The sequence below is a fragment of the Alligator mississippiensis genome, chromosome 1, assembly GCF_030867095.1.
Source record: "Alligator mississippiensis isolate rAllMis1 chromosome 1, rAllMis1, whole genome shotgun sequence".
NCBI classification, from domain to species: domain Eukaryota; kingdom Metazoa; phylum Chordata; order Crocodylia; family Alligatoridae; genus Alligator; species Alligator mississippiensis.
In genome coordinates this window covers 223,820,153-223,832,268 of record NC_081824.1, presented here as the reverse complement: position 1 = coordinate 223,832,268, position 12,116 = coordinate 223,820,153, and the positions used below count along the sequence as shown (strand labels likewise).

General features: G+C 40.1%; 1 protein-coding gene across 6 annotated transcripts in view; it reads left to right on the top strand.

Moving 5' to 3' along the window:
- PLCB4 (phospholipase C beta 4) overlaps window positions 1-12,116 on the top strand; it is a 353,722-nt gene that overhangs the window by 195,962 nt on the left and 145,644 nt on the right. For 5 of the 6 annotated variants that reach the window (XM_019500820.2, XM_019500821.2, XM_059720203.1 and 2 more), the window contains one exon: window positions 5,450-5,529. The exons of the other annotated variant lie outside the window; for it this stretch is intronic. The gene's annotated coding sequence lies outside the window, so the exon portion shown is untranslated. The remainder of the gene's footprint in view (window positions 1-5,449; window positions 5,530-12,116) is intronic. 6 annotated transcript variants of the gene reach the window in all.

The following is a 12,116-nucleotide window of genomic DNA, read 5'->3' as shown; positions in this document are numbered from 1 at the left end:
TGTGGATCTTCCTGAACTTACCTCTCATTCAAATTTTTAAGACTCTTTGAGTTGGTTTCTCAGGAGACTTACAAGGCTCATTTGTCCTCATGGACTCCTGAGCATTACATGGACTTGTCAGAAGCTGACAAATCTGTTTAGCTAGTTTCAGCTGGTGGAATTGAATAAGGTTGTTTTTCTGGGCATTCCAGGAAATTCCATGGGTGTAGATAAGGAGACCTGAAAGCCCATAACATCACTGTCCAATATTGGTTTTAGTAGTTATTTTACAACAGAGCTGGAGAACACTGTAGATAGATGAGAATGCAGGGGAAATTTTAATGCATTTAATTTTAATACACTATCCAAGGATCATGTATGCTCCACACCTTATAAAAGATATAATATAGCTAGTTTAGTGTGCACATGCCAATAAGCTTTCTGTCTTAGTCATATTTACTGGTGTACGCCTAACACTATGTTAAGGGTAACTACAAGGCATCAATTTTGGGGATAGTGCACCCAGAGTGAATGTGGTATGCTTCCCTGCTCCAATCTTTGAATGTTGGAAGCGTATATTTAGATCAGTAATATAAAATAAATCTTTGAAATATGTGCTTAGGACCATAGTCTTTACTTGGGCAAACCTCCATTTCAATAACAGGTCAGGGACTCCTTGGAAAAAAACATTCCTGTAATTTTGTTCAAGCAATTGTTACTAAGGAGTTTCTACTCATTTAGGCTTTCCTCATGGAGCACAGCTGAATTTCAGGTAAAAAATCACACAGGCCAACAGTAATGAAATATCCATCTGTGCCTACTCCTAACCATGGTAGCGCTCAGAGGACACATCTACACATGTAATGAATGTGACTGAATATACACCAGCTCCATTTGAGCTGAAGTAAACAAATGGCAACATCACTGTCTACACGTGTGTTTAAGCACAGTAATTTACTGTGTTGCCAGATACCAGATACTGTGCCAGACATGACTGTCCAGCAGCACAGTAAATTAGTCTACTGCTCCCTAATTGCTGTGCAAATTTGCTGTGCAGTAAAACATCTCGGTGTAGACATGTCCAGAGACTGCACACTTGCAGAGAACAAAGAGAGAGAGCTTCAGGGTTGTATATTAACTATACAGGTTGAACAGCTGAACTGATGTATTTTCATTGTTTATTATAGCATAGGATAGTTATTTTAGCATAGGATATGCACTTCCATCTAAGTTTATCATAATTATAATTGTCAGAGATTTTTCTCCTACCAAAGTAAGCAGCTCAGATTGAAAACCTATGTTAGGGGAATGGGAGACTAAGATGCACCGCTTGATGTTGGATGACACTTTTTCTTACCCACCCATAGAGATCTCATGTCATGGCTTCATGTGTGTACCCTTTTTTTAGAACAACATCCTGTTTTTATCAGCTTTAACAAAGATTTCCCTGGTTGCATCTCCACTCTATCTTTCATTTCCTTTGGGCAGTAAGTGGGGGAGGGGGGATCTTTCATTTTCTTTTCCTTCACAACATTTTCCCTTTTATTATTAGCTCTTTTGAATCTTTGAGAGCCTCCTGCTATTATTCTCCTTCTCCAATGTTTTCTTCTAATCAGATAGGTTCTCCCTTGTAGCGGCATTGTACAGCATGCAGTATACTCATTGTATTTCCCTGTAGGCAGATCTAGAATCCCAGCAGATTTATAAAGACATCACAACTGCATTTTCAGCATGCACAAAGTGTGTTTTGTAATAGCAGTGTGCCACTTTATCTTGCTGCTTGCTGTTCACTAAGGGAAGGGAATAGGAAGGGGATTGTTAGCCAAGAGCAAAGAAATATCTGTTGTAAGGTTTGAAATAAGAAATAGTCTAGACAAGCTTATTGTGTTAAAAAGTTCAAGGCATATAATGTGTATGTGACAGGAACGAAGTGGTCAGATCTGAACTAAAAGACCAAATGCAACTTTTTCAAAAGGGAAAATCTGACTAAATTGGGTCTTTTGTTTGTTACCTGTTGTGCTAATGTTGGCTACAAATGTCCAACTTGGGATCCTTAAAATTCTAGTTTATTAGGCGGATTGAAACACTGTAATGAGTTAAATCATAAACCTTGGGGCTGGTCCCCACACACACACACACACACACACACACACACACACACACACACACACACACACACACTAGCAAGCTACAGAGTCAGGTATACCTATCCTACAAGTGCTGGAGTCTGCTGTCGATGGCCAGTCGAGGCTTCTTTCAGTGTGGTGTTATCCTCCAAAGGGGGTCGCCAGCTGGTCCTTCTGGCTGGACAGGTCTAGTCAAGTTGGAGATCAAGAGGGTGCCACTGAGGGTCACTTTTCACTGCCTTTTATCTGTCCTTGGCAGACTTTGGTGACTCCCCAGTTTTCAGGTTTGCCCAATCCAGGGGTCATTGACCCTCGTGGGACTTTCCCCCCCCCCTCCCCCTCGGTGGCTACTGGATGATATCTGTCAGCCCCAGGGGTCATCCGCATGAACGTGCAGGTTTGGGAGTCCGTTGATGAATTTTGAATAGGGCTCTGGGAATGGTCGATCTGGAGACATTCAGCCCAAAAGTTGTTCCCCTGCATTGATTAACTCAGGCCAGGGCTTCTAGCCCTTGATCAGTGACGTTTAGAGATTTCCCGGTTGTTACATTGTCTTCTATTGAGTTCTTCCGTTGGTTGATCTGCAGTCTCCCAGGTGTTAATTACTGTCTGCTACCATGTTACACATTGAATCACTGATTCACTTGCTCTTTCAGGGGCCAGCCTGATACAGGGAAGAGCAGTTTGATTCCTGCCCTTGTTAACATTGTTACAATGTATAATTTACTTATGAAACTAAACACATTCAGTTGAAAGTTGAAAGGTGAGGAGTATAAAATATAAGCTACAAATGCCATGGCACACAAATAGATAAAAATACCAAACTACAAGGGGAGATACAAAATGCACACATACAAATTTTAGAACACAATTCCTTATCTTAAAGTGAAAGAAAGAGGAAGGAAGAAAAGGTAGAAGAGGAAAAACATATTCAAAGAGGGGAGAGCAAATTCAGACAAGAGGAAAAGGGGGCTTTCTGGTACACTAATTACCGTGGCCTAAATGTTTGGTAGTGAGATTTGTAGCAAAGCTGATGTCAGACCAATATGTTGACATTGTAATTTTCACACGGGGATTGTGGGTACACTCATGGTGATTTTTATGGCTGTTGAACATGGGGAGCATGTGTCCATTCCTGGGCACCATTTGTTAGAAATTTGTGAGTAACATTAGAATTGGGGGTGCTACCCACACACTACAGAACACTTGGGGAGGTCTTGCCACTGCAGAATCTCTTCCTTGCTACTGAGGTCTCCTTATTGACTTTCATGCCAATATCTATTACATCTGTACTGATGACTCCCAAGATACTACTACTTCATCCTGAACCTCTCTAACCTAATACAGAATCAGTTCCCCAGGCAGGTTTTAATTTTAAAATGTTTTCTCCATTTTTCTTTTCAAAATGCACTCTCTGCATCAGTTTTCATGAAGGAAATGTTAGGGTCATTGTTTTCATAAAATGTAGGTAGTTGAATATAGCAATAATTAATTTATTAAGGTGTGTGAATTGTCTTGCCACCTAAGCACACATCAGAGTCTCATGTAGTTTATTCTTGCTTCGAACAGACAATTCAAGTTAAACTGAATAATGGCATCTGTGACAAAAAACATAATGTAGTGGCATATATCCACTGATTCTTGTTTAGCATAAATAGGTACACAAGCACATAGATTTTACTATCAGAATTCTCTGAAAAAAACAAAGTAGACAGCAATACAGCATTATATACGCATCCGTTATTCACTCGTTCATATTTCCATGTAACTATACAACTGTGGGACTGTGAATTAAATAACATTTGGCCCTTACATCTGTTTTGATAGGCTAGGTACAGACAGTCAAAAAGCCTGAGGCTGAATTGATTCAGTCTTTGCAGGTTAGTTTAAACTGCAGAGATTAAATTGAAACAGAAGTGAACAGACCTTTGATTCAGGAAATTCAGCCACATGCCTGCAGTGGCTCAGGCCAGAAGCCGGGGGGAATGGCTGTCTGGCTGTGTGTTCACTTCCTCTTCCTGCTGCCCCCAAGGTCTCTAGGATTTGCAGTCCAGCATTATAGTAGCAGAACTCTGCAGGGTTGGTCATCACTGCCTCTTCTTGCTTTCAGGTGCCTCTGGGATTTGTAGTACACAGTTGCAGCCAGCAGTAAGTTTGAGCAGGGGAAGGGTGTTTAACCCCAGTCCCTGGCCCCAGACCCTAGCCACGGTTTGCCTGAGTGGCGGGGAGCAGTCCCTCCCTGCAGACTGGGCTGCATCTCCAGCCTTTGCCACATCCTTGTCAGCCAGCCCTCACTGCTCCAGCTGGGGAGCAGAGGGGCAGGGCCAGCCCTGCTCTCTGGGGTAGACAGCACAGCCCAGCCTGTGGCTGGAAAGCGTGATGGGATGCTGGGGAACTATGTTTTAACTTGAACCAGGAAGGGGTCTAGGACAGAAGTTTCATAAACCAGTTTGACCCAAATCAGTTAAGTCTGATACTACAGTCAACCAGGTTTATCTCAAAACAGTTTCAGTCATTTTGAAACTGGTTTATGTGCACTGCGCTTCTGATCTGTTATAGGTTTAAACCAGTTTCTGATCACTTAAACCAGTTTATGTGTAACTTGTGTCCCTAGCCATAAAGTTTATGTACCAACACTAAAAATGTGGTGAAGTAAAAACAAGGATTTAAAATTACCGTTTGTTTTGAAGTTCAGTGCTAGCTATCTTTGATCCTGAATCTGTAACACTTTTAAGCTACCTATATATGTTCTTAGGGGTGGTGCGTTTTAATTAGAGCGGTTCCCAGATAGCCGCCTTAATTAAAATAGCTCAACATTACATGTATTAAGCCCCCGTATGTTTAAAAATGGCCATGGGACACTTTATCTAAACCTCATTTGACAAGTTTTAGATAAAGCATCCCATGGCCATTTTAAAATGCATGGGGGCATACTACATGTGATGGTGAGGCAATGCTGGAGCGTTATGATTAGAACATGAATATGCATGTGTATAGACAGCCTTAGAAGCCATTGTTTTCTTTGTTGACACACACCTAGTAGCCAGTACTGTATCTGACTAGGAAGTCAGGATTTCAGGGTTCTCGGTGATCTACAGTACTCACATTTTAAGCTTTGACTTCTTGTAGTATATTGAATTTTAAAATTATGGCAACGATGTTTCAGAAAAATTCTTTATTTTAATTGAAATGTTAGATCATTTTTTTTCTGGTGCTGGGAGACCTATAGTAATGATAATTTCCACTTTGTGGCCTTTTGTCCAATACTTTCACAGTTTTTTAAAAATGGATTAATGAATTTAGCATCAACAATAAACAGAAATATTATTATTCCCAATTTACAGAGGGAAAACTGAAACACAGCAAGATAAAGTGACTCGCTCAAGATCACACAGGAAAAAGAACTAGGACCTGCACCCAAATGGTCAGTAGGCTCTTTATCCTATTAGTTAGCAAGAACTGGTCTCACAGATGGGGAGATTGTAACAAAATGGTCCAAGATAAATGCTAAAAATTAAATAAACATTAAAAAAATTACGCTTCTCACTGTAAAAAGGTGCATGAAGAAAATATAAAATGGTAACACTGAGGTATATTAGCATGAATTATCTCATCATGGTAATAACTAAGGGCTTACTGTAATGAATAATATGGTGAGCAGTGACCATGTGCTTCCAGAATGATTTTACCATTTGTACTCTGGCCGTCTCTGGAGATGTTGTCTTGGCCAAATTCATTCTTCAGCTTAATCAGAATCGCTGTTTTGGCTTTTGTGTCCACTTACAACAGGGACAATTTTTCCAAAGAACATGCTCAGGATCACGCAGGGAGTAAATATGCTTCTCTGCCTCAGTTTCTCCAAACAAAGATAACAAAGGAGTGGTGTTTATGTGGTACTTTGAAGGTGCAATATAGAATACTGCATGATACCTAAATATTTCTTTCTCTCTCTCTTATTATCTGCAAGTTTCTCAGGGTACCATGTCAGGCACCTTTTTTGAAACAGTATTTCTACCTGTTTCTCACTGATATATTTAGAACTTATTATTCCAGCATATAGGTATGTATGATGGCATACACAGCAGAAAAGCACCCAAACTAGACCCGTGGCTTTGTGAAGACCCCTTTGCTCAGCCACAGTCCTCCCTGGCAGGCTATTAGAAGTCAGAGCAGGTGGCAGTAATCCTGAGACTGCTCATGCAGGGCTTGTTTCAGCTTGTGAGGAGTCAGATGCTTAGAGACACTTTTATACTTTTGTATTCTGCCTGTGCTTGGTATGAGCTTAGGTATAGGGTAGCAGTTGAATCCATTGTCATTATCCCACAAGCCTTGCAATCTAAATTGAGCATATAATAAGGAAGGAGTTTAAGAAAGCTAAAAACAGAAAGGAGGGATAATCGGAGAGGAAGCAGGGATCCAGTGATTGAATAAGACTGTAGTTGCTTATTTGCTTTTAATTCATATTTGTCCTTTTATTGCCTACAAGGGAATTCATGGATCAGTATTTGAACTGTTCTATAGGAAAGACAGGTGCTGAGGAAAGGTCTACGAGAGTTGATGACTGCCCAAATCAAAGTATCGCTCCTAGGCTGCTCCAGGGACAGAAGCAAAAATGGGCTAAATTACACAATGTCATAGAGTCATACAGTCAGTGGACCAGAAGGGACCTGGGAGATCATCAAGTCTGGTCCCCTGCCATAGGCAGGAGTTTAATGAGGCCAAAGTAGCTCAGCGGTGCTTATCCAGCCTCCCCTTAAACAGCTCCAAGTATGGCGACCGCACCACCTCTGCCAGGAATGTGTTCCAGGTTCCAGTTACCCTTATGAAGAAGAAGTTCTTCCTTATGTCCAGCCTAAATCTTCCCTTTATTAGTTTGTGACCATTGGTCCTCATCCTCCCAAAGGGTCCCTTCCTGAAGAGTTGCTCCCCCAGATCTTGGTGTTCCCCCCTGACATACTTGTAGGTGGCTATCAAGTCACCTTGCAGCCTCCTCTTCCCTAGACTGAACAAGCCCAGCTACCGGAGTCTCTCCTCATAGGGCCTATCCTCCAGGCCTCTAATCATGCAGGTGGCCCTTCTCTGCCCCCTCTTGAGTTTATCCGCATCCTTCTTAAAGTGTGGTGCCCAAAACTGGGCACCGTACTCTAGTTGTGGCCTTACCAATGCTGAGTAGAGAGGGAGGAGCACCTTTTTAGATCTGTTGGTGACACATTGGCTGATGCATGCCAGAGTTCTATTTGCCCTGCTGGCGACTTCCTCACACTGTTGGCTTATGTTCATCTTCTGGTCGACTGTAACCCACAGGTCCCATTCAGATGCTGTGCCAGCCAGTGGGCTAACGCCCATGCTATAGTTGATATATATCCAATTCTATGTAGATTGGAACAAGTTAAAAATAATAATGTCATTGTAGATGCAGTTTATGCAGCATAACCAAAGAATATATAGTTACATATGGCTGTAGGGAGAGAGGGAAGGAGTATTCATAGCCCTAATTACTTTTATTCACATTACTTGTTCCTGGATCACTCATCTTTGGAGTTTGAAGGAATAAGAATTTCAGTGAGATATACTTGACACAGAAGAACTTCACTGTCTTTATAGATCTAAAGCACAAGCACCAGCAGTGTATAAGTGTTGCTGTTGCAGAAGTCAGAAGTGGCAAAACTGATGTCAGAACTGGGTCATAGGTTATAATATAATTTTCCTTGTTTTAGCTTTTTAGGCTAATTTTTTCTTTTCTACGGCTTATTAACATCTGTATATTTTAAGCAAGCTAATATTGAGTCATGTCAAAACTTTAATAAAGTTTGGATGGAACTTTTATAAATCTAACCATACAAGGGATTACTACTAACACAGGGAGATTTAAAAGATATTACAGAAATGTGATCTTGACCTTTCTTTTTTATTTTAATAATGTTAGATTTGGGTCTGCATAGTAGTTTGGAAAGAGGCAGCAGGGTCCCCAAGCATAGGCTTCTGAAAACAACTTGGTATTATTTGTACTCATTTTGCATGGATATTATTCTGTGTTGTTTTAAAAAGTAATTCCCTAGCTTGTCAAATCAGTCTTTTTGGGAAGTTATCTGTCTTTCCACAAAAGGCAACAATATCTGTAATAAAAAATAAAAATTAAAAAAAATTAAAAAAAAATCATATTTTACATTTACATAATGCATTTTTTCTCCAAGGATCCCCAAACTCTTTGCTGGTGACTCGATTGTAGCTCTGAAGATCATCTGATGCAAATCATCTGGTGCCTAAAGATAATTTTAGCTTAATCCTCATTTCAAACCCCGATTTGTGTCCCTAATAGATTAAGCCACAAGAATAATTTTCTAAATCTCTCTGGGCACATCTACACGTGCATTAAGGTGCTTTCCCTAATGCACATGAAATTTAGTACCTCTGGGCACCTATGTGCAAGCGCAGAGGCTGCACCGATGTGCTGGAATTCCAGTGTGTTGGAGCAGACTCGATTAATCTGTATATTTTAAGCAATTTTAATCAAGTCTGTTGGAGTGTGGCAATTACCATGCTGCAGCAGCCTCATGCATCTTGTGCATCAGCGTCCCCACGCTTAAAAATGGCAGCGGGGGCACTTGAACTAAAGCTTGTTGAACGAGCTTTAGTTCATGTGCCCCCCACCACTATTTTTAAGCAGAGGGAAACTGATACACAAGACACAGCAGGGCTCTAATTATATTGGCTCTTGGAGCTGCTCTAATTAAAACTCTGCCTCCCCCCATTCCCAGAGCACATGTAAAAGTGCCCTCCTATGTGAGGTACTAAACAAATGCTGATTAGGCCACCTTAATGAATGGTAACAAATGTGCGCTGTCTTTAAGCGATGCTTAATGCTCAGTAGCCTATTTTACTGCACGTTTGTGTAATAGCATTGTTTTTTATGTGACGCATTAATGCTCAGTAAAATAGGCTACTGCACATTAAAGCGCAGGTGTAGGCACATCCTCTAAAAACCTTTTGAAGTGCTAGGCAAAACTCATTCTAGTTAATGGGAAATGTAAACTCGCTTAACCTGATACAAAATTCTCAGAAAAAAATCATGTAACATGCACAGAACAATGGGAAAAAAGTATTAACTACCTCAGTTGTGCATTGAAGAACCCATCTCTCAATAGTTTATCGCTTTTTATTGTTATGTTTATCACTGTGCAAGGGGTGGGGTTTTGCCTTGCTCACCCCCAGTTCCAGAATAGGGCCTGTAGATAGAAATGTTAGGTGCTGTTTAATCTCTTCTTTAAAAGAATAGAAAAGAAAAAAAGAAGCAGCTGCCTTTATTTTGAAGCTGTCCTCAGTTGACAACCACACAGGGAAGTAATTAAATTTAATAAAAAACCATTCCCTCCTAAGTCAGGGTAGTCAGTGTGCATATATCACGTGCTATAATCATTTAAAAAAAGAGCTTTGTAGCCATCACACAAGCACCATTGCTTTCATCAAAGTCCAGTTCATTCCTTATTACTACCTGGGGAGTTGACTTCCAGGAAATGCCATACCTGGCACCATCCAAATTAAAAATAAATATTGAATGTCTGCAAACACAACTCCAACTTAGCTAGAGATGAAATGACAGTATATTCCTCATTCTTAGGCAACTTAATTTTACACACCTATTATTGATACTGACAGAGTTAAGTTCAACATAATTCAAAAGGAGCATTCTCTTATTTTTAATAATTTAGAAAAGAATGTTTATTTGTTCTCTGAGCTAAACTAGAAACTTAGCATGTAGAGGGACACTGAAATATTTTATTTTTTAATTATATTTTATTGGTATATTGTTTGCATTTATTATTATTTAAATTTTATTATTACTTATATTATATACATTTTATTTGTTACTTATATCTGCCTGATTAATAAAATATATTCTGCACATGACTGACATTAAGAATGGTGGGTTAAGACCTGTGTTTTTTTCTTGGTGATGATTGATGTTGGTGAGGGAATCTTGAGGGCTCTTTCTAATTTAGATAACGTCAGAATTTGTCCTGTAATAGGATTAAAATGTGGTTCTTTTTGCTCTCTTTTTGCTTGTTCAGTTCTTAGCACAGTCAGTTGTAGTTTTCTCAGCACTTTAACACATTAACTTTAACAGTTTTAAGTATTTTCTTTTTTAAAAACCTCCTCCTGGAGTCCCTTTATATGAAAATGGCTACAGAAAAATGTTGAAAGGGTCTACTGAAAATGCTACAGCATCAGAAGGAAAAAAAATCTATTTTTTTAATTTTTTAAGTTCATGATGTTTAAGTGTTAGAGCTTGACACTACTGCATTTCTGCTAGGGAAGCTGACTAATTTCTGTGACATCCTTTTTGCTGTTGCTGGTGATTTTGGAAACCCCCTATTAAAAAGACCAGAATTTTGGATTTGGTTTCTTTTCTCTTTCATTTTTCCCCAGACATTTCAGAAATGAGTGAATATACTATATCAAGGGTACTCAGCCCCTGGCCTGTAGGTCAGATCCAGGCTTGGAGCCATGCCATCCGACCCACAGGCATCTCCATGGATCTGAAAATTTGGCAGGGCAGTAATTGCTGCTTCCCTGCTGCCAAATTTCTGGACCCTGGGGGGGAACCTGCAAGGTGGATATCATGTTGGATTGGTTCATGATCATGGCCCAGGGTCCAATCCAGGCACACAGGAGCCAACTGGAAGTGGTGCAAAGCCTGATCGTGCAGCTTGGAGCCAAGCAGCACAGAAACAAGGGAGTGGATGCAGAGCTGAGGGAAGGGAGAAGCATGGAGCCCCAGGGAAATGACATGGGCAGCATGGAGCCAAGGGATGGAGGTGTGGAGCCCCAGTGAGGCAACACGGAGCCAAGGGAGGCAGTGTGGGGCTCCCATCTGGCAGTGCATGCTCCAGGAAGGTAGCACGGGGCCCCAGTACAGTGATTCAAGGCCCAGTCTTGGGGCATGGGCCTCATCTGGCAGTGGGCTAAGTGGAGCTGGTACACTTGGCATGTTTAATCTGGCTCATGGATGGGCCCCACACCACTCAGCTGCCCCGCCACACTAAAAGATTGAGCACCCCTGTACTGTACAATCATGGGATATAAGGGCTGATCCCAAATCCATCAAAACCAATGGAAATATTTTAGTTGGTTTCATTGCGCTTAGATCAGTCAGGCCATTAGGACAGAATATGACCCTGTAATGTTGAGTTCTGGCTATCCAATATAGGCATATGCTTAGCTGTGTGTGTGTGTGTGAATTTTGTTACAGGGTCTTTTTTGGGGAAAATTTAATTTAGACTGTATGAATGTGGCACAAATGAAGTTTATTTCAATTCTACAGTAACTGGCTAAAGAGAAAATGTATCGTTTTAAAACCAAATCTTTTTCAGGTCTTTCTTATCATTCTTATGTTTAGTGTGTATGTTTGTAATGTAAAGGAAGGCCTAAATTATGGGGGACTAGGTCTGTTGAGACAGCTATTAAAAGATGATTGGTAATTTTTCCATTTCATAGAAATTTTGCCAAATAGTAAGCATTTAACATTAAAATAGCTGGGTTAACCATTCTTTTATTGATGACATTTTATTATTTATATGATTAAGCTCTCAGCATAATGGCTGAGAAAATAATTTTTGTTCTCTTTATGGGCATACTCCAGAAATATCTTCTACAAAATAAGACAGTTTATTGAATGTTCTCTGTTTATGATGTCTGCCCCAAGTCAGAAGTTCCAGTCTGGTTTAATTAGTGTTCAGAATTTATTTTTTATTTCTAGCAACATTTGTGGAAATTACTTCATAACAATTTCAATTTCTATAGTAGTTGCAGTGCTCTTGCAAACATTTTAGTGGGACTCATGTCATATTTTGCAGGTTTTAATCCTTGGCCTCCGTGGGCCATGTCTCTCATTAATCTTTCTTTTTTCTCCCTTGTTCACATATCCAGCTGTTGTTTAAAATGATCATATAAAATATCTTGTTAAATATGTTTTTAATTTTGAGAATGTCCTTTATTATACAGCTACAAATC